This window comes from Polypterus senegalus, chromosome 1, assembly GCF_016835505.1.
Source record: "Polypterus senegalus isolate Bchr_013 chromosome 1, ASM1683550v1, whole genome shotgun sequence".
In the NCBI taxonomy this organism is placed as follows: domain Eukaryota; kingdom Metazoa; phylum Chordata; class Cladistia; order Polypteriformes; family Polypteridae; genus Polypterus; species Polypterus senegalus.
Genome location: NC_053154.1, coordinates 279,036,134 through 279,059,359, shown reverse-complemented (window position 1 = coordinate 279,059,359; position 23,226 = coordinate 279,036,134). Strand labels below are relative to the sequence as shown.

Here is a 23,226-nt window from a genome sequence, read left to right as displayed (position 1 = left end):
AGTATAAAACATATGGAAAAACTGAGGGCTCAGCCAATTACCTTACCAACAAGCCAATCAACATGTACAGCACTGTCATGTCTGTCTGTTACTTTGCCTCAAATCAGGGTGTAGTACAGAATTCTGGGCCCTATACATAAGCAGTCTCTGTGGGCCCCTTCCTCTCAATCCATCCAGGCTTCAAGGAAAGCGGACCCTCAATAATCATTACTCTTTTACCCTCCACTATGATGCCCATATTCAAATTAAATGAATCACAGAAAAAACAAACAAAAAAACTGCACAGGGCTGGAGAAAAAAAAATCTGCAGGGGTTCCAAGGCCACGGAAACACTTGGCCCCCACTAGGCATTCTACCTAACATTAATGACCTTAATCAGTCCTCATGGTGTTCAGGCTTCACATGGAAGAACTTGATGATGACAGTCATGTGGACATCTGGCCTTCAATCCATCAATGTAGGTTTATCACGGTGCTTAGTTGGTGGTGGAGCAGATCAGCAGAGAAAGTAGGGGTTAGTATGGATTATGGAGCCATCATGAATGATAATGATAATTAAATGCATATACAGAATATCAAAGTTATACTAAAATGTAGCTATGAGAAAGCCATGTTAAAATAATGAGTTTTTAGCAGTTCTCCACCATATCAGCCTGGCAAATTTCTATCGATAAGCTGTTCCAGATTTTAGGTACGTAACAGCAGAGGGTTGCCTCACCACTCCTTTTAAGGTTAGCTCTCGGAATAATGAACCGGGACAGCCGTGAAACTAAACATTATATACTGTAGTTATATTATATTAGTCAACCGAGAGGTGATAAAAGCATGGATCATTAATTCCAGGTCCTTATGAAATAAATTCAGCCTAAACTTAGCTGGAGTTCTCAGATGGTAAAAGCTGCCCTTCACAACACTGCTGATTTGTTTATTTAAATTCAATGACTTAACCAAAAACACACCAAAATTAAATGTACACTGTAAAGGACTGCTGTAAATTTGCAGCGAGTTTCCTACAGTATTTTCCTGTATTTTGTTTACTCAGTAACTTGCTGTAATATTTTAAAGAATGGCTGTACATCTACACCAAGGAGCTGTTTTCAAAACTTAATACAGTAATATATCAAAAATACAGCAACATACTGTAAACTAGTTAGATACAGTAACATGCTGTACAAGCAAGGCATTCTGGGATTGGTTTGAACGAGGAAGTAAGAGAGCGGTGCAAGCAGAGCAGAGGTTAGGGTTCAGAAAACCACATTAGAACTTCTCTTACGTCCTGTTAATTATGTTATAGCTTATAATTATTTATCTTTTTATCACTCCGCCTATTTAGTTCATTTATTTTAATATTGTAACGACCCGTGGTTGAGTCTTAAAGTTTTCAGAGCCGAACTGAGCCGTGCACGGCCCCCAAGCTGGTCGGCCAGCGGAAGGCCAGCGCCATGCACGCTGCTATATCCAGCTCATTAAGCAAGCGAGCACTCGTGTCCCATACACGCACGACTCCGAGTGCCTCGGCAATCATTGCTTAGATGAAATCTTAGCAATACACACCTCTGTCCTGTTGTATCTCTTTATTAGAGCAGATAGTCAGAAAACAAAGCTCAATCTTATTGCACAACCATTGCTAAGGTCATTAACGAAGCCATCTTTCTCAGTGATGGTAACTATTTACAATTTAATAACCCCGGACGGCAATAAACCAAACCCACCCCACCAGTTGAACACAAACACATACAACAATTACAACAGGAACAATAATTCGATTGCCTTGCTAATTTAACACAACAGTAAACTTTACATAAATTACCCACAATGCATCATGCCGCCAGCGCTGGCTGCCGGGTCACTACAATATTATTCGTTCTGCACTTTCCATTGTTGAGTGAGAACCGGAACAGCGTGTGAGGCGGGAGAATTGAAAGTTCTAGAAACAGTTCCTTACCGTTTTGACTTGGTGAGCCTCTGTCTCTTTTATTTTTTGTGCATTTTTTTAACGTTATTTTTGTCTATGTGAGTGAGTTCATTAGTTATTCATTTGACAGTCGTTTCACATCCTCGGCATTTGTGTTTGTATGTGTGTATAATTGCATAACTTTATTAGTTAGTTTGTACTTAAAGTATCGAATAGCCTGTATAGCCCACACAACTATTTTGCCTTGCTTGTAGTGGAAAGCCATTTCGTCCTGTTAATGTTTAAACAATATCTTTATTTTTAAATAATCACAAAGTGATACGTTTGTGTCATTAGACCGCATACATTCATTCTAAAGTAAAATGTCAGTTAGACATCCTGGCATTATAAAATAACAGATGTTACCGTGTGCTATCATTTTACATATAAGGACAAAGTGATTTTGCACAAAGTACACAAGTTCCAAACTCTTTTAACTCAGTAAACTTTAAAGTTAGTCAAAGCAGTTGTGGCAGCTTAGCTATTTGTTACCAGTTAGTGTCAGCTAAGGAACCTGCTTAAAGCAGTAAGTTGTTGCATATTTTTCTGACTTAAATAGATTAACCAACTGACCTGAAATGCTGCAGCGTCAATTTTGTGATCATGATTTTGAAACAATATTGCTGTTTTGTCAGCACATTAAAATTTATATTTATGTTCCTGTTATTTTATAGATCGTGTATCCATCTACCTTAGAAAAATGAATCACGCAAGGAAAACTTTTCTCAGTACATTCCTTTTAAACAAACTTTAGAAGCACTGTTTTATTATTCAGGAAACAATATAAGGAAACAAAAGCTGAAATCAGAACAAAATATATTCTCTGATTTTTCCAATGGCAGATACATTTATGAGAACAGTGTGTTAATACTGATTCAGAATCGTTAGGTTTAACCTTACAGTATATCAAGTTGCCAATTGACTTGGAAACCTGAGATTCTTGTTGTTTGTGTCATGCGTGCAATGCCGTTACTTTTCTGTAGGCCAAGCACTGACCACATGCCGTTAGTTTAGTTGTGCAGGATTTGAAATACTTGGGTCAAGTGGCAGAGCAGGAGACAGTCTCAGCTCACACTGCATTGGTGGATCTGTTGCAAATTTTAGTAGGAGTAGCAACTTTTGCAGATCTTGTGACTGTCAAACATGCCAGTCAGGAAACACTTTACAAAAAGAACATGCGTGTTGTTCTGGACAGAAATGACAAAGGTGTTGTATCTGGGAAAATTCAGTCGATTCTCATTCACAGCAATTCCAATGTTCAGTACATGTTGTCACAAAGAAATAACTTTCTTGTAAACCAGGGAGTTCACTGATTGACATCACAAAGTTTGGGTCACTTATGCATTAATCAAAATAATCTGCCTGCCTGCCTTGTGTAGTCTGACTGTAATGGTTCTTCGTCATTCTTTTCCATTACTAGAATGATGTCTGAGTTACAAAAGAGATTAAGCAAACCTTACTGTGATAATACCAAGCCTTCCTGACGAGCCACTCAATCAGTCAGTTGAGAAATGTGGAGGCTGAGGAGTAGAAGATTTAATGTACGTGAAAGAAGAGGACTTCTTAAGAACTGTTCAGCGCCTGGAAAGATCGTGGTATGTTGTGCACATTGTTTGTTGTCACACTCTTGAACTGATATTTCATTACATTTTCAGAACAAAGAAGCAGCATTTTGGTTCAGTAATTAGTTTGACCTGTAGGTCTCCTCAAAAGTCACCACAAATGAGCTCCTCAGTAAGAAAATGGATGGACTCACGCTTCAAGCAGATGTGAGTTAAATATTTTTTTGAAAATCATATGTATGATTGCGAGCGTGACTTATATCTGTAATGTCTGCTTGAATGTTGTGTCAATTTTTTTTGTTCTTTTACTTCAGACATTTGCCACTTCAGCAGATGTCCAAGGAACACTCAACTTGCCTGACAGTCCTTGAATTATAATTCTTGGTATGTAGACATAATAGTGCAGATATCTAATTGTATCTGATAAAAGTTTCTCATGTTTCAGAGTACTCTTTAATGAATGAAATTTTGTAATTTTTATTTTCAGGTCAAACTCTAAGCAACCAGCAGTGGATGGTGAGCATTGAAGGTCACGTTGTATGTGAGGGAACACAACTCAGCTTTGTCTGTGGCCGTACTGCTGTGTTTGCTTCATGTGTGGACACTTTTTCTTTGGTGTTGTTTCTTGTGACTGAAGACAGAGAAAGCAAAATTAAAGTTAGAAATATTCTTTATTCATACACACCAGGCAGAGGTTAAATGACAGAGAAACACAGCCCTAGGATCTGCACCGAGGGGCCCGTGTCCCCCATTCATATAGGGCTTTAAGACTTTAGTTACATAAGCATTATCAAATAATCTAAGAGTGGAGTACATCTGTTGGGGCCTGATGAGTCCACACCCGTTAGACGCCCAAGAAGTAGCACTTGTTTTCATACACTGTAAGCATGCGGGGTCTGCAGGACTCCTACCACACACCCCATAGAACATGCTTTCTGTCACGTACATCAGATTTGTCAAGCACAAGTTATTGACCTGAATTTTTTATTTTTCCACACATGTTATAATTTCAACCTCCAATATAGGAAGAAACTGCAAGCACCCTTGATTTTGTTCAAAGGTAAAACATTGGCTTATTTTCCATACATACATTTTCATTAAAACTGACTTACACTTCCATCAGACTTTATTACACAGCCTGTAAAACGTTTGCACACTCCTCTTAGACACACAGTAAGCTTATTCTCCTTCTCATACCCTATTAAATTTTTGTGACACACTATTACCCACCCTGACACACACCATGATATTTTTTCTATAAATTAAATTGGTTAAAAGTAAATATTGGCAAATTCAGTTATGTACTTGAATCTCTTTAAGAGCATGCACATTGTTGAGAGTGCAGGAACTAAGGAACTGTTTTGAAGAAGTGTTATGGGTTCACTTTCCCACATGAACCTGAAGAAGAACCATTGTAGTCATGACAAAGTGAATGAGTTCTTTTATTTTATAAATAATTAAGTACATGTGTTTTTCTTTCTTTTTGTCATTTAGATGATATATTGACATCAGCCCTGAACAAATGTTCAAAGCCAATCAAGGAAAAGCTACATTCAAGAAGACTAGCCAAGTAGTCCATAACAAGAAGAACGCAGTAAACCCTCATTTTTCCTATCCACTTTGTAAGATAATCAATCAATCAACATTTATTTATATAGCACATTTTCAAACAAAAAATGTAGCTCAAAGTGCTTTACAAATTGAATAGAAAAATAATAAACATAAGTCAACATTAATTAACATAGAATAAGTAAGGTCCGATGGCCAAGGTGGACAGAAAAAACAAAAAAAAAACTCCAAAGCTGGAGAAAAAAAATAAAATCTGTAGGCGTTCCAGACCACGAGACCGCCCAGTCCCCTCTGGGCAATCTACCTAACATAAATCAAACAGTCCTCTTTGTATTTAGGGTTTTCATGGAAGGACCTGATGATGATGGTCACGTAGACTTCTGGCTTTCAGTCCATCAATGTTGGTGCATCATGATGCTTTGAGTAGGTGGTGGTGGTGCAGGCCGCCATTGTAAAGAAACAGGAAAAAGAAACAGGAGAGTTGGGGTCAGTGGATTTTGGAGCCACTGTGAATAATTATTATGAAGAATTGAACATACAGAGTATCAGGATTTTAATTACAGTGAAGTTATAAAAAGGCCATGTTAAAGTAATGTGTTTTCAGCAGTGTTTTAAAGTGCTCTACTGTATTTGCCTGGCGAATTCCTATTGGCAGGCTATTCCAGATTTTAGGTGCATAACAGCAGAAGGCCGCCTCACCACTTCTTTTAAGTTTAGCTTTTGGAATTCTAAGGAGACACTCATTTGAAGATCTAAGGTTACGATTTGGAATATAACGTGTCAGGCATTCCGATATATAAGATGGAGCGAGATTATTTAAGGCTTTATAAACCATAAGCAGAATTTTAAAGTCAATCCTGAATGACACAGGCAACCAGTGTAGTGACATCAAAACTGGAGAAATGTGCTCGGATTTTCTTTTCCTAGTTAGGACTAATGGACTTTGAACGGAATTCATCCAAGACCACTTTGTTCACTTTTAATTTTGACAGTTTAGGCAATTTTTGTCTAACATGGTGTTCTTATTCTATTTTAATGTGCAAGTCAACATTGGTGTTATACTTTTAAATGTAGTATTGAATGCTGCACTATGTTTATTGCCAGTGTTTCCCACCTCTGTTGCAACCATTTGTGTTTATCTGAAATAATGAAAGACTACTAACAATTAAAAAAACTGGTAATGTAAAAAGCTAATCAAGACCATAAAAATAAATGTTTATTGGAATGTTTCAAATGAAAGAAGCATTATTTGTTTAAATTAATCTGTCAGTAAATATTGCAATATAATGTCCTTATCAATGCTGTAGTGACACTATAAAATGGTATTCACAGCATGACCAATGTAAAAATACAATACATAACTATAGAAAATACAGTTCTAACATTTTCTCATGTAATTTTACAGTAAAATACTGGCAGCTGAGTTGCCAGCCACTTACTGTATGTTTACAGAGAAGCTGCTGTAATTACCATTTACAGTATAACACTTTAATATCATAATACAGTATTGTACAAATACTTAATTTTACAGTGTACAGATAGTGGACCAGGCGCACTGCTAAGGCTACTGACAGAGTTTGAGGGGCCAAATATAATTAACTTTAATTTTGTTTTCATTTAGCTGAATGAAATTCCTTGCCATCCAGCATTTAATATCATCTAAGAAATTATAAAGGTTTAATAGAGAGCAGGCGCTATCAGCAGCAACTGAGTAAAACTGAGCGTCATCTGCTTAACAATGATTCAAAGACTTGTATTTTTCAAAGACAGAGCCAAGGGTTAGCATGTATAGTGAGAATAACAATTGAACCTTGGGGAACATACATTTAATGGGGCGGCGGATGAGAAGCAGTTACCTGTTCTGGCACAGAAGCTTCTTTCTCTCAGGTAGGCAGTAAAGCATTTCAACAGTGGGCCCTGCAAACCAACTTCCTCCTCCAAGCGTTTTAAACAAATATCACAGTCGATGGTGTCAAAAGCAGAACTACAACTGCCCAAGAGCCAGAATCGACAGAGCGAAGAATATCATTCTGTACCTTCGGCAGGGGAGAGTCTGCGCTATGGGGGGCTCTGAAGCCAGACTGGAATTTGTCAAAGATGTTAAACGTATCCAAGTAGGAGGAGATCCGGGAGAATGCCATTTTTTCCCATTATCTTGGAGACAGGCCTGTAGTTTTTATGGTCACTGGGGTCTAGGCTCGGTTTCTTTAATAGAGGTTACACGATTGCATGTTTAAAACTGGAAGGTACAACTCCACTGGTTAATGTGCGGTTCATTATAGCCAACATAAAGGAGCAGATTGTAATAAAAACGTCCTTAAAAAGACGTGAAGATATAAAGTCTAAGGGGCAGTAAGTGACATTCATTTGTGAGACCACCTGAGAGAGCTGGGCAGACGACACTGGTGATAGCTGATTGGATGACGCGTCTCTAAGGGATCCGTGTCTGGGGTGAAATGCTGGATTTTATGTCGTGAACTTTGTTAATGAAGAAACTTAAAAACTTCTCACAGCTTTCAGTAGTAAGCAGTAGCAGCAGGAGGATTTAAAATGGAGTTACTTGTGCTGAAATGTATTTTGGGTCTCTGAGCATTTTTATCGATTAATTCAGTATAATATTGTGCCTTAGCTTTTTTTAAACTGAGCTTTGTTAAAGCTTTAAACAATCTTTTAAAATTTCATATAAGACCTGACGTTTTTTCTTTTTTCTATGTATGCTCTGCCCTTCTGTAATCTCGGGCACAGGTGAATCGTTCAGCCAGGGGGTGCCAACATTCTTTACCTGGGGTCTTTTTAGTTTTAAAAGAGCTACACAATCCAAAGTGCAGGAGCAAGTTGAGTGGAAAAGAGAGACGAATTTCTCAGGATCAGTGCATGAGATATGAGGCAAGTGAGTGAGCATAAATACAGGGTGATCCAAAAAGATTCATCCGATTTCAAAATGATTGATTTCACTTGTAAATCATTACAGAACAATGCAGTAAATTGTAAATGGGTTAGATGAGCATAAAGATTAATATGTAATTTTACATAAAAAGTGCTCAATATGACCTCCTCCGGCTATACGAACAACATCACTGCGATAGTCAAATTCATCCCATACTCGATTGAGGATGTTGGGTGTCACTGTACTCTCGCGACTCTTTCAATGCGATTCCTGAGATCACCCAGTGTTGTTGCGATTGCTGGCACATAAACTGAACCCTTAACGTATCTTCACAAAAAGTCACACGCGTGAGATCTGGTGATCTTGGGGCCAGAAGTGGAGTAGTGCCAAATCCAGCGATGAGGGAGCTCGCGTCAGAAATGCCCGAACTTCTCAGGGAGAGTCAGAAACTCTATGACCACCTCTTTCAATTGGTATGTGAATGGCTCCTAGGCGCCTCATGGTTATAAAAATATAGCACTTTGAAACTGGATTCATCTTTTGTGTATATCAGTAAAATGAGTGGCTATGGTAGAGTTTATTGAGTGGACGAGGACATGGAAATGGGACTGGGAGAAGGTGGGAAGGGAATAAGATAATGTCGATTCAAAGATAGCCGTACAATGATCAGAGACACCAGAATCAATAGCTTCGAGTTCAGAGACCGCAGATGACAGCACAAGATCTAGTGTAAGAGCCTTCTGATGTGTTGGCTCTGATACTGATTAGATTAAAAGAGTAAAAGAATCTACAAGGCATGAAAACTCATTCACCACACAATCAACAGTCCGTCAGAGCGAGAAGCCATCAATGACAGAAGATCAGAAAACTCAAATGAAGTTATTGCTGTTTTTAGGTGGTCTGTACACCAATGCACAAAGGACAGGGGCAGTGACATTAGTTACCATGAGTTGCACCTCGAAAGACGAATAAACATCGACAGGTAAAACATCTACATTTAAAACAGTTTTTAAAAATGGTGGCTAAGCCACCTCCACAGCAGGGGGGATTTAAGAAGCTGCAACAGGGAGGGCAGAGATCACCAAGTGAGGTGAGGTCACCAACATTAAGCCAGGTCTCAGGTACAAATCAGAAATCAGAAGAATGAGATGTAAAATGGTCTTTTAAAATGGAAGTCTTGTTTGATAAGGAGTGAGCATTTCTAAGGGCAAATCTGACTGGTGGAGACTCCTTTATTTTCTGTGCAGTCTGCTCTGACGACATTTTAGTGCCGAATTTTAACGTACAGAGATTTGAAAGCATTTACTCCAGCACTCGAAAACAGAAGGTAATATGGCAGCAGTTCAATTGCACAGACTGGAGTGTTTTCGGAGAAGCTCTGTGGGATAGCCTTGCAGCTCCGGATTTCACCGAAACGTTTATTGTCGTTTGAGAATCACATGTAGTCACAGTGGGCATCCCATGCCTTGTGGGCACCTGTGCCACCACCCTGCCTGGCACTGCTTATAGTTATGACACTGAACTGAGGGTTTTGGACTGACAGACATACCTCATTGAAGTTTTATCAGAGTGTCAGAGACGATCTGCAGCCTCTCGTGTTCAAGTGCACAGATATCAAAGGGGGCAATTTGGATGTGAGGTATAAGACCACCACATTAGGAAACACCTGAGCCCATAGTAAATAAAACTACTTTGGCGAGTGGCGGGGGGTGGTACCCAGCAAGGACGCCCAGGAGGACCGGAGGAAGGCTTGCGTCTCCTCCAGACCACGAGGGGGTGACCGCCCTGGTGGCTTTGGGGACCACAGGAACGAAGTTTGGAAGCTCAACCCTATAGGGGCCTGTGGTCACCACCAGGGGGCGCCCCAATGCTTGAGGAGCCCTGGCCCTCAGCACTTCTGCCATACCCAGAAGTGCTGGGGGAAGAAGCCCACGGACACCGGGTGTGGAGCTGGTACTTCCGTCACACTGGGCAGTGCCGGCGGAAGATTATCGGGAGGCACCTGGAGCACGCCTGGGTGTGTATAAAGGGCCGCCTCCCTCTGTTGAGTCGGGAGCGGAGAAGGACGAAGCTCAGGAGGAGAGGAAAGGAGGCGGCCTGAAGAGAGTGAGGCATCATTTTGGATAGGCCTGGACGTTGGGGGAGTTTTGGAGGTTGTGTGCTGCACTGTAAATAGTATCCTTCTATATAAAAGCGGTCGGGATTGTCCTTCCGTCCCGTGAGTGCTACACAGACGCGGAGTTTCACACACACCCCGTCCATTTTGCAATGCACGATGGGATTTGTAGTTTCGTTTTTCAAGGTAAAAGATGATTTTCTACTCCAGACTGTGCGATATCTTCTTCTTCTTTCTTCCTATATAAAAGCAGTCGGGATTGTCCTTCCGTCCCGTGAGTGGAAAGTGTATTCCACTTATCACAGACTTACTACTTGCAGCTTGCGAAGCGACATGATGTGAGCAGAGTTCTGGTGCTCCCATCGTTCCCTTGCTTTTGTGCGCGATGCTCTGGAAAAATAGACAAAATTATGTCTCTGGAAATAATTAATGTTGTTGGAGTACAAATGCCTCACCGCGTAGTAAATATCAGGGGGGTTCAAAAGGGTGACCTCAATATAGAAAAAAAGTTTAAATTTCATCACAAAAATAACAGAAACTACGAGTATTAAAGTAATACCGCTCAAATGCAATATAACCAAATTAATGAGTTTTTATAAAATATCAAATTGATCTACATATTGAATTGCCTTAAGAAGTGGTCAACTTAAAAGTCGGTCGCCTTAAAAGGCAGGTCAGCCTAGTTTATAAATAAAGCGTGTGTTGGGTGACTTATAACGATGTCTGCCTGTCTGTGTCCAGGCCGCTTTCCACACTACACACTCTCCATATCAGCTAGTCGAGAAACTTTAGTCTTGCCGTCAAAGGCCTGAACATCTTTTTTGCTTTAAGTAACTTCTGTCTTTCTCTAATGTGTATCACTGTTGATTAACCTCATTTTAAAAGGAAGTTTTAAAACTATAAGGATAATGGTCTATAATTTTAAAGTAATGCAAAATAATGTTTTCAAAATAAACTTGTGGATATTGTGTCTGCTCTTTGATATCTGGTGTGGCGCAGTGGCAGCTGGGTTAGAAGACTGGGGTTCATATTTACAACAACAACAACAACATTTATTTATATAGCACATTTTCATACAAAAAGTAGCTCAAAGTGCTTTACATACTGAAGAAAAGAAAAATAAAAGACAAAATAAGAAATTAAAATAAGACAACATTATGTAACATAGAAAAGGAGTAAGGTCCGATGGCCAGGGTGGACAGAAAAAACAAAAAAAAACCCCAGACGGCTGGAGAAAAAAATAAAATCTGCAGGGGTTCCAGGTCACGGGACCACCCAGTACATTCTGGGCATTCTACCTAACATAAATGAAATAGTCCTCTTTGTAGTTGGGGTTCTCACGGAGTTGGCTTTTATTCCATCCATCACTGTTGGAACATCACGGTGCTTTGAGTAGATGGTGGCACAAGCGGAAAAGGAAACAGAAGAGAGAGTAGGGGTCAGTACGGATTTTAGAGCCACCATGAATAGTTATTATGATGAACTGAACATACAGAGTATCAGGATTAAGTTAAAGTGAAGTTATAAAAAGGCCATGTTAAAGTAATGTGTTTTCAGCAGTGTTTTAAAGTGCTCTACTGTATTTGCCTGGCGAATTCCTATTGGCAGGCTATTCCAGATTTTAGGTGCATAGCAGCAGAAGGCCGCCTCACCACTTCTTTTAAGTTTTGTTCTTGGAATTCTAAGGAGACACTCATTTGAGGATCTGAGGTTACGATTTGGAATATAAGGTGTCAGACATTCCGATATACAAGATGGGGCGAGATTATTTAAGGCTTTATAAACCATAAGTAGAATTTTAAAGTCAATCCTGAAAGACACAGGCAACCAGTGTAGTGACATCAAAACTGGAGAGATGTGTTCGGATTTTCTTTTCCTAGTTAGGACTCTAGCAGCTGCATTCTGAACTCGTTGCAAACGATTTATGTCTTTCTTAGGTAGTCCTGAGAGGAGTGCGTTACAGTAATCTAGTCGACTGAAAACAAACGCGTGAACTAATTTCTCAGCATCTTTCAGTGATATAAGAGGTCTAACTTTACTTATGTTTCTAAAGTGAAAAAATGCTGTCCTAGTGGTCTGATTAATATGAGATTTAAAATTTAGATTATAGTCAACAGTTATCCCTAAGCTTTTTACCTCCGTCTTGACTTTTAATCCTAATGTATCCAGTTTATTTCTAATAGCCTCATTGCATCTATTATTGCCAATCACTAAGATTTCAGTTTCTCTTTATTTAACTTGAGAAAGTTACTATTCATCCATTCTGAGATACAAGTCAGACATTCTGTTAGTGAATCAAGAGAATCGGGGTCATCAGGTGCTATTGATAAGTACAGCTGTGTGTCATCAGCATAGCTGTGGTAACTCACGTTGTGCCCTGAGATAATCTGACCTAATGGAAGCATATAGGTTGAGAATAACAGCGGCCCCAGGATAGAGCCTTGTGGAACACCATATCGTATATCATGTGTCTTCGAGTTGTAATTACCACAACTAACAAAGAATTTTCTCCCTGTCAGGTAGGATTCAAACCAATTTAAGACACTGCCAGAGAGGCCCACCCATTGACTAAGGCGATTTCTAAGAATATTATAATCAATGGTGTCAAATGCAGCACTCAGATCTAAGAGGATGAGAACAGATAAATGGCCTCTGTCTGCATTCACTCGCAAATCATTTACTACTTTAACGAGTGCAGTTTCTGTGCTGTGATTTGTTCTAAAAGTTATGGTCCTCCTTGCCCGGAGTTTGCATGTTGTTGTAGTGGCACACATAAATACAGAAGCAAAACCAAACTACCACGTGGCATGGACAGTTTACTGTGATTTGGTCTTTTGAGAGGAAGCCCTGCCCCCAAGGGGAGGTGAAAGGTTATTGCAGAAGACTAAAGGCAGCGTGCACAGCTGGTCTTCTTTTAAAATGGCTCAATCTCCTAATAGTGATGTTTCTTTTTTTTTGTTCAACAATGGCATGTTTAAGCTATTCTACAATGTGTGTGTAATCTGCAAGGGATGGATTAATACTCGACAGCTGTCTTGAGAAATGGACGTATTCAGTAAGTTTTAAGGTTTTTGTTTCCCAGTGCCCCGTTAAATTGTTTAAATTACAATTTAAATGCCAGTGTGGGCATTTTTTTTTAATTTATAGAAAATGTTGCAAGTTGGAACACAATTTCATGTGTCAAATGCATATAATGTATACCACGTTTGTAAAGAAATAACTCTAACTTGAAAAATACCAAACTTATCCTTTAAAAAGAAAAAATGTAAAAAGAATGCATTCTTATTTATCTAACACTCATACAGTAAATTCTTGCAGGATATAACAGCATGCGTAATTCATCTAGGAGTCGAGTTAAAAGGAGAAATTGCAGCTTCAAGACCCTGTGGCCACATTCAGAACTGAAAGTGAGAGCCACTGCACTACTGAACGCATACAAACCAGCAGGGTCTGCATATGCTCCTTTAGTTTGGTTGGGGGTGTTTGGCTGATGGTGGTTTAGCCAGTCTAGGCAAAGGTCCAGAGCCAGTTTTTGATCCCAGGCCATACCTGGACACAGAGAGGAGGACATCACACTCCACACATGCAATGAGCACAAGTGGAGTTTCAACTTGGTACACTGGACCACCAACCACTGCACCTCATTCCACCCACAGGAGCAGCACTCTGTTTTTGAATTGTCTAATATTTTGCGTATAGTTCTTGTGTAATCCTTGCTTTGAAGGGGTTTTGGACTAAAGGGTAGGGTGAGGGATGCATTTAGTCCCTGTGTCTGCTGCCTGACATTACGCCGGTAGTCTCACCAGTGCCCCCTCTTGACTTTAGATAGATGGATAGATAGATAGATACTTTATTAATCCCAAGTTTCAGCAGAGATATCAGCAAAGTCACACAACAGGCTAAAATTTTTCCAAGTAGACATTTTTTTTTTGCAGCTTCAAAGTGTTTGCATTCAGTGCTCAGTGATATATGGTGAAATGTATAGATGGTAGTAATAAAATATTATAATTACAAAGCTATAGTCCTTACTTCTGAATAATGCCATCAGTTGCTCTAATTCAGATTGCTGTGCTCCAATTAGATCATACTCATTCTGGAAGAAAAGGCGGCAGCGTGGTTAAGACTTTGGACTTCCAATCCCACTACTGACACCAGTGTGTGACCCTGAGCAAGTCACTTTATACTCCTGTACTCCTATTGCAAAAACAGAAGAAATGGAGCTGATTGTATCTCAAATGTTGTACGACACCTTAGGTAAAGACATCAGTCCAATAACAAATCAAAAACATGAAGACTTGAAAGAGATTAAGGCAAAGCTAGAAAGAGAGCTTACAAAATATACCGCATGCTTTTTAAACGAAATTCTCAAACTTGACTCCTTTTACCTCAGTTGTATCTCATGTCTCCTTTTTGTCTAAAACTGTTTCACCTAAAGAATTCTAGGAGAAACATCTGTGACAAAGTTGATTCTTAAATGAAACATACATGAGAATCTCTTTTAAGTCTCAAAGCCAACAAAGATCAACCTTTGAGCAGTAAAATGTTCCTTTGGGAAGTTGCAAAATTTTCCTGTTCTCCCATTTAAAAAATATGTTTGGGGGACCTGGGTTCCCATTTATAAATCTTTGCTTAGATTTGATTGTGAATACATGCACACTGTAAAAAAACAGGACAATATGCATGCTAAAAAATAGATTTATAAATCCTGGTGTACACAAATTTCTACATAAATTAACTTTATAAATCACAATCATCTTGTAAATGTGAGTTTGCAGATAAGCCTCGATGCTAATTAACCTTATGCATATGCAATCAGCAGATGCTCTTTTGCTAGTAGAGCAACCTCCTCCTGACACACTGAGACCCCACCAACTGCATTCAAGGGCATCTGACTGCACTCCGCAGCTGATCATGCGTGCCATTATAGCCTCACTCCCAAATTATGGGGCTCCAGGAAAGGCATGAAGTGCCAGTGTCTGAGCGGGTACAAGGCACATGTTATGGTGTGATTGCTGATACAATGAATAGTATAAAACATATGGAAAAACTGAGGGCTCAGCCAATTACCTTACCAACAAGCCAATCAACATGTACAGCACTGTCATGTCTGTCTGTTACTTTGCCTCAAATCAGGGGTGTAGTACAGAATTCTGGGCCCTATACATAAGCAGTCTCTGTGGGCCCCTTCCTCTCAATCCATCCAGGCTTCAAGGAAAGCGGACCCTCAATAATCATTACTCTTTTACCCTCCACTATGATGCCCATATTCAAATTAAATGAATCACAGAAAAAACAAACAAAAAAACTGCACAGGGCTGGAGAAAAAAAAATCTGCAGGGGTTCCAAGGCCACGGAAACACTTGGCCCCCACTAGGCATTCTACCTAACATTAATGACCTTAATCAGTCCTCATGGTGTTCAGGCTTCACATGGAAGAACTTGATGATGACAGTCATGTGGACATCTGGCCTTCAATCCATCAATGTAGGTTTATCACGGTGCTTAGTTGGTGGTGGAGCAGATCAGCAGAGAAAGTAGGGGTTAGTATGGATTATGGAGCCATCATGAATGATAATGATAATTAAATGCATATACAGAATATCAAAGTTATACTAAAATGTAGCTATGAGAAAGCCATGTTAAAATAATGAGTTTTTAGCAGTTCTCCACCATATCAGCCTGGCAAATTTCTATCGATAAGCTGTTCCAGATTTTAGGTACGTAACAGCAGAGGGTTGCCTCACCACTCCTTTTAAGGTTAGCTCTCGGAATAATAAGCAGACCCTCATTTGAATATCTACAGTTATGATTTGTGTAAGAGTGTAAGGTGAGAGGCATTCTGAAATACAGTATAAGATGGAGTGAGATTATTTAAGGCTTTGTAAACCATATACAGTATTTTAAAGTCAATTCTAAATGACACAAGTAACCAATCTAGTGACATCAAGACTGGAGAGATGTACTCAGATTTTCTTTTCCGAGTTAAGATTCTAGCAGCTGCATTCTGCACTCGTTGCAATTAATTGATGTCTTTTCTTGGGTAGTCCTGAGAGGACTGCGTTACAGTAATCTGGCCGACTGAAAACAAAAGTGTGAACTAATTTCTCAGCATCTTGCAATGTTATAAGACTTCTAACTTTTGCTATATTTCTTAAGTGAAAAAATGCTGTCCTAGTAATCTGATTAATATGTGATTTAAAATTGAGGTCAGAGTCAATAATTACCCCTAAATTCTTAAACTTTGATTTGACTTTTAAGCCTAAAGTTTATTTCTAATACCCTCACTATATCAATTTTTGCCAATCACTAAAATTTCTGTTTTCTCCTTATTTAGTTTGAGAAAATTACTACTCATCCACTCAGAAACACAAGACAGACCTTGTGTCAGTGAATCAAGAGAGTCGGGGTCATCAGGCGCTATTGATAAATACAGTTGTGTGTCATCAGCATAGCTGTGGTAGCTCACGTTATCCCTTGAGATATCTGACCTAATGGAAGCATGGAGATCGAAAAGAGCAGCGGACCCAGGATAGAGCCTTGTGGAACACCATAGAGAATATCATGTGTCTTTGAAGGATAATTACCATAACTAACAAAGAATTTTATACCTGCCAGGCAGGATTCAAACCAATTTAAGACACTGCCAGAGAAGTCCACCCACTGACTAAGTCAATTTATAAGAATATTGTGATCAATGGTATCAAATGCGGCACTCGATCTAAGAGGATGAGAACAGATACATGACCTCTGTCTGCATTTACCCGCAAGTCATTTACTACTTTAACGAGTGCAGTTTCTGTGCTGTGATTTGTTCTAAAACCCATTTAGCTGCGTAATGACTGCCTTTTCTAGGATTTTACTTTTAGAAAGGTAGGTTAGAAATGGGTCTAAAATTGTCAGAAACAGAGGAGTCAAGATTATTTTTCTTGAGCAGGGGTTTAACTACAGCAGTCTTAAGACAGTCTGGGAAGACCCCCATATCTAATAATGAATTTACTATGTCAAGAACACTCTCAGTTAGCACATCAGATACTTCTTTGAAAAAACTTGTTGGTATTGGGTCAAGGATGCAGGTGGAGGGTCTCAGTTGAGAAATTATTCTGAATAGATCACGTAAATCTATCCTGGTAAAAGAATTGAATTTGCTTAAAATGGAATACCAGGATTTAATAGGATTAATATGGGGGGCATGTACAATATTATTTCTAATATCATTAATTGTGTGATTAAAACATATAGCAAAACCCTCACAAGTTTCACTGGAAGTTTTTTGGAGGCATTCCATTGAGTGACCTGGGTTTAGCAAACAACCAAGAGTAGAGAAACAAACTCTGATTTTGATCAATGCCCACCAGCATTGTTATTTATAATTTTAGAGAAGTAAAGACGGTTTGGTGATATGAATTCTTATCTACCAGTAACGGTGGTACACGTGACTTGAGCATTCCTAGTTTTCATCCTCGTTCTCTGTACATTTAGCATTCGTTTGCTCAGAGGCTGGTGCACTTGCTGCTTACTGAGCAGCTCTACTTTTCTCCACCCTAGCGGCCCGCTTCTTCTCTTCTTTTGTTGGCATCTTTTCACGTAAAACTGATGAAGTCCGTTTTTGTGTTGCAATTACTTAGTACGTTTTCTTTAATTTTTGACTTAAGTTGGCACTTAAGTCTTCAATCTGCCTCAAGAATGATAAGATATGAAGAGGTAGAGGAAGTGATGGCGAAGGTGGTAGGGATGAGAACGGCACCCGTACGCCTTGCTGGCTGCTGCTGAGAGTTGATTCTACAATAAAAATAAATAAAAATAAAACGAGGAATAACCTTGCAGGTCAATCGTCACGCTCTAAGCGGATAGTAGATGTCACGTAGTATATGTGTACCAAATTTCCGGTCAATTGGTCAAACGGTTTTCTAGCTACAGGTGAATCCTGGACAGACAAACGGACAGTCTCGGTAGAGTATTATATAAGAAGATGTGAGTTATTGTTTAGCTGGTTTGGCTGTATTTGGCTGCTTGATCAAGAGTGTCCTCATTTTCCCAGTTTCTCTGAAATGTTGCATACACTTGGATTGGAGCTGCCGTAGTTACTTATGCACATTCCTCTTCTGGTTTGCTCTTCTAGTGAGGGAAGAGGCTTGAAATGTGCAAACACAAGCTTCATAAATGGAGTCCTTGGGCACCAACTGTATCTGGAGAAATGTATATGTGATGGTATAATGTAAGAGCAGAAATATATAAAGCAATGCATTCAATAAAGGTGACATTTAAAATATTATCTATACTAATAAAAGGCAAAGCCCTCACTGACTCACTCACTCACTGACTGACTCACTCACTCATCACTATTTCTCCAACTTCCCGTGTAGGTAGAAGGCTGAAATTTGGCAGGCTCATTCCTTACAGCGTACTTACAAAAGTTGGGCAGGTTTCATTTCGAAATTCTACATGTAATGGTCATAACTGGAACGTATTTTCGTCCATATATACTGTAATAGAATGCAGCTTGATAGCTGTGGGTGGCGGAGTTTCGTATTAAAATATTTAACCAATTACATTTCAGCCATCATTTGTTGCCAGGCAGAGAGGCTTTCACAATCTGTTGTGCAGGCACTCTAACACAGAATAAATGTTGATTAACCTGTTGCATCAAACAATCAGATTTTGAGTTGGTGTCAGTTGGGCCCTTTAGCAGGCATACGGCAGCGTCACCGTATTCAGACCCATTGATTGGATAGAAGCCGATATGAGGAACTCTACGAGGCCATTGAACGCACCGCAAACGCTCCGAGCCAAAGATCGTCGCGTGCACTACGGCCAACTCCATGGCAGGCTTCTGGACAATATTATTTGCCAGACACAGACCAGATTTCAAGACCACGAAAACCTGATGTTTGTCACGCTCCTCGAGCCCCAGAAGTTTCAGGAATACAAGAAAAATTTCACGCATGCAGCCTTCTCAACACAAGAGCCACGGAGCAGATTTTGATCTGTCTCGGCTAAAAACAGAACTGACTGTAATGTATGCCATGGATGATTTTGCAGGAGAATCTCCCACTGATCTCCTTGACTTCCTTCATCAGAAAAATCTGAATGAGAGCATGGGGCAGCTGTTAACATTGGTATATTTGGCGGTGAGCATTCCTGTGTACACTGCTTCTGCCGAGCGGACATTTTCAGCCCTAAAGCGAATTGAAACTTATGCCAGAAATACCATAGGGCGGGTTTGCCTTTCAGCATTAGCTTCGATGGCGATAGAAAGTGAGGTTTTGATGGAACTGAAGCGCACGGATAATCCGTACCACAGAGTAATTGAACTGTTTTTGAGGAAAGAGAGGACGATGGATTTTGTTTACAAATAATCCAAAATGTTGCGATTTTCCTAAATAATATTGCAAGTTTATGAGTTATTATTGATGTTTTTTATGTGTGTGCGGCTGTGGCTGCAGTAGAAAGGTTTGTCTATAAAATAAAGGCATTTATTGTGGCTACAGGAGTATATATATATATATATTGTGGACACGGCCCGGACACAGACAGGCTGACATGTTGTTCATCACCACCACACGTTTATTTACAACTATATTTACAAGTTCAAAGTGCACACACAAAACCCCCACACAGTCCTGGCGACACAATGCCTTCCTCTTCGGGCCGCCTCCACTCTCGTCTCCTGCTTTGTCCTGCTTCCGCCCGACTCCAGCCTCGAATGAAGGGAGACGGCCCCTTTTATTTCACCCCAAGTGGGCTCTAGGTGTTTCCCGTCACTCCTCCCTGGACATGCCCCAGTGTGGCGGAAGTGCCGGCTGTTCTCCCAGAAGGTCTCCAGGTGTCCCTACTCCTCTTCCCCCCAGAACTTCCTGGTGTGGCGGAAGTGCTGAGGTCCAGGGTCCCCAAGGCGTTGGGGCGCCCCCTGGCGGTGACCACAGGTCCCTACAGGGTTGGGCTTCCAAGCCCTCTACCTGTGGCCCCCAAAGCAACCAGGATGGAGGCCCCCATGTGATCCAGGGCGGGCGTAGACCCTCTTCCGGTTCCCCCCAGACTATATATATATATATATATATATATATATATATATATATATATATATATATACACACCCCAATCTACATACTGTCAAATAAATGAACCACATGTCGTGGCACAACACGAGAGGCTTTGCCTCTAGTGCTGACGTCCAAGGTTCAATTCCCGAGAGGGGGTGCAGTGAGTGTGTATGCCTGATGAGCCCAGAATTAGGGCGAAATACGTGCCGTGTACTGTTTGCATTATTTGACAGTAAAACTATTTCAATATATTCAATATATATATATATATCAGCGCTTACCGATTCATTTTACCCTCGCACCCCTTGGCTTAAGAAGAACTATGAAAAAATATGAGGTTAACACAGAAAAACAGATCACCAATTGAAGCTTTATGAATAATGGATACTTTATTCGCCATCAATAATTGTTTTGGTAAAGCCATACTCAGTGTAATCCTCCTTCCATGTTATCATTTTTTCGCGACTAGCCATGATTACATGAACGGTAAAAAAGTAAGAGCGAAGCGAGGGTGACTTATTCAGGCAGGCAGGCGACAGCTCAATAGCTCGAATTTGGATATAAGTAGGTTCTATTTAGTCGACAGAAATATCTTTGGTAGGAATGGAAGTTGAATTTAGTCTTTAAATTTCTATGGTGAAGAAAAAGTTATGCAATGATAACTAAATTTAACTTACATTCCTACCAAACATATTTCTGTCGACTAAATAAAAAAAATTTAAATAGAACTTGAACAGATACGATAGTTCATAATACCCACACAGCACTACAGTAAGTGCACGTAAGAGCAGGAGTCATCCGTTTTAACAAGCAGCGTATTGCACTGAGACGAAATAGCCTGCCCATTTAATTATTTAGGAATGGATAAATAAATTAAGATTTTGTACAAATAATGTTTTTCATTTTTCTTCCTCGATAGATTCTGGCACACCCAGCAACAGCTGCTCGCACCCCAAAGGAGATATACTGTATATATAGATAGATAGATAGATAGATATAGATAACAGTGACAAAACATATTACATTGATTACATTGACAATCATGTTACGTTATTTTCAAAATGTTTCCTTTTCTTTTTCATTACTTCTTTAGCACACTACTTCTCCGCTGCAAAGCGCGGGTATTTTGCTAGTATATACAGGTATATATGTGTGTGTATGTTTACTTTTTCACACAGGGCCATGTAGGTTTGGATTTTTTTTCTCCCTAAATATTAAAAACCATCATTTAAAAACTGCATTTTGTGTTTACTTGTGTTATATTTGACTAATGGCTAAATGTGTTTGATGATCAGAAACATTTTGTGTGACAAACATGAAAAAGAATAAGAAATCAGGAAGGGGGCAAATAGTTTTTCACACCACTGTATATGTAGATGTGTATATATATATATAGATATGCGTATGTGTAGATATGTGTATATGTAGATATTTTTTTATGTATATATGTATATGTATATATGTTTATATGTGTCTGTGTGTGTGTGTGTGTGTGTGAGTGTTTGTATACATATATATGACAGCAACACTCATAACAGTGACAAACAATTACATTGACAATCATGTTATGTTATTTTTAAAATGTTTCCTTTTCTTTTTCATAACTTCGTTAATACATTACTTCTCCGCTGCAAAGCGCTGGTATTTTGCTAGAAATATATATTTTAATGCTTCAGTTTGCACTGTAGTCACTATGTAAAATTGACAGGTTCTCCACCTGTCAAGACAAAATAGCAAATGAAAGTAATATTCAAATATAAAGTTAATGCAAATATACAAACATCACTTTGTTCAGACACACAAAGTAGAAACCAGCAGACAACTCATTTTGTGATACTGTATATAGGAACAGGAAATGGCACACTTCCAATGTGCCAGTCTAGGGAATAAAACAATCAGCTGCAATCAAATAAGTTTTTCTTTGTTTCACTCTTTCGAATTTAAATTGCTGTGAAAGGTGCGTTATAAAGTACAGTTGAACTAATCTCAGGGCAGTGTCTGCATGTAATAAGGTGACACACGACATATAACATGAGCCAGACATTGGTGCGGTGTACTGATTAAAGCTTTGGGCCTCAAACCCTGGGGATGTAGGACACTTTATGACCCTTAGCACGTCACTTCACATGGCTGTGCTCCATTTGGGAAAAAAAACTAAATGTAACCGGCTGTATCTCAGATGTTGTAAGTTTCCTTGCATTAAGGCGTCAGCCAAATAAACGCATGTTATCAGGAAGGACATCATGCCATTGTGACACACTTGCAAATTACTCCCTGTTTATAGTATCATAAAGAAATTACTGGCAAAACACTCTGCATTTACATTTGACATCTTTAGTGACAGATAATACCACCATTATATGGTATTACCCATAAATCCTTCTCAGGCCTCCACACTCAAAAGCTTGCTATTGACTAGTCTCAGACATGGCCTAAACTGCTAAGCAACTGAGGATCTCCTGAGGTGGAAAGTAAATTAAGAGTCTCCTTGCATTCTGTGAAATCAATAGGGAAAGAGGAACTAAACTAGTTTTAAGTGGATTATAATGGTGCAGTGGTCTTTTACGTGTCTCTGGTGGCTAGAGAAAAGTCTACCAACTGTGCTAGATCCATTATTGTAGCCAAAAATGTTACATGAATTGTGGGACAGCAGTATTAGCAGTGTTAACCACTGCCTTACTGTACCTCAAACAACAATAGACACAGGTGGAATGACTACCACACACACAATGCAACAAACCACAGACTAGCAATCTATACTAATGAAAGGCAATGCCCTCACTGACAGATTGACTGACTCACTCACTCATGACTAATTCTCCAACTTCCCGTGTAGGTAGAAGGCTGAAATTTGGCAGGCTCATTCCTTACAGCTTACTTACAAAAGTTAAGCAGGTTTCATTTCGAAATTCTACGTGTGATGGTCATAATGGTCGACAATGTGTGCCATGTTAAACTTTCTTAGTTATGGCCCCATCTTCACAAAATTTGGTAGGCGGCTTCCCTGCGCTAACTGAAACCGAGGTAAGTACTTATTTCGGTGGTATGACGCCACTGTTGGCTGCCATATGGAACTTTTCAACGTCACTAATTCTCCAA

At 39.5% G+C, this 23,226-nt stretch overlaps 1 long non-coding RNA gene across 1 annotated transcript; it reads left to right on the top strand.

The window, feature by feature from the left end:
* Positions 1-3,616: 3,616 nt before the first annotated feature.
* LOC120519138 lies at positions 3,617-4,835 on the top strand. Its single transcript, XR_005631394.1, has 3 exons — positions 3,617-3,722; positions 3,830-3,899; positions 4,003-4,835. It is a non-coding gene; the product is annotated as an uncharacterized LOC120519138 (long non-coding RNA).
* The last annotated feature ends 18,391 nt before the right edge of the window (positions 4,836-23,226 follow it).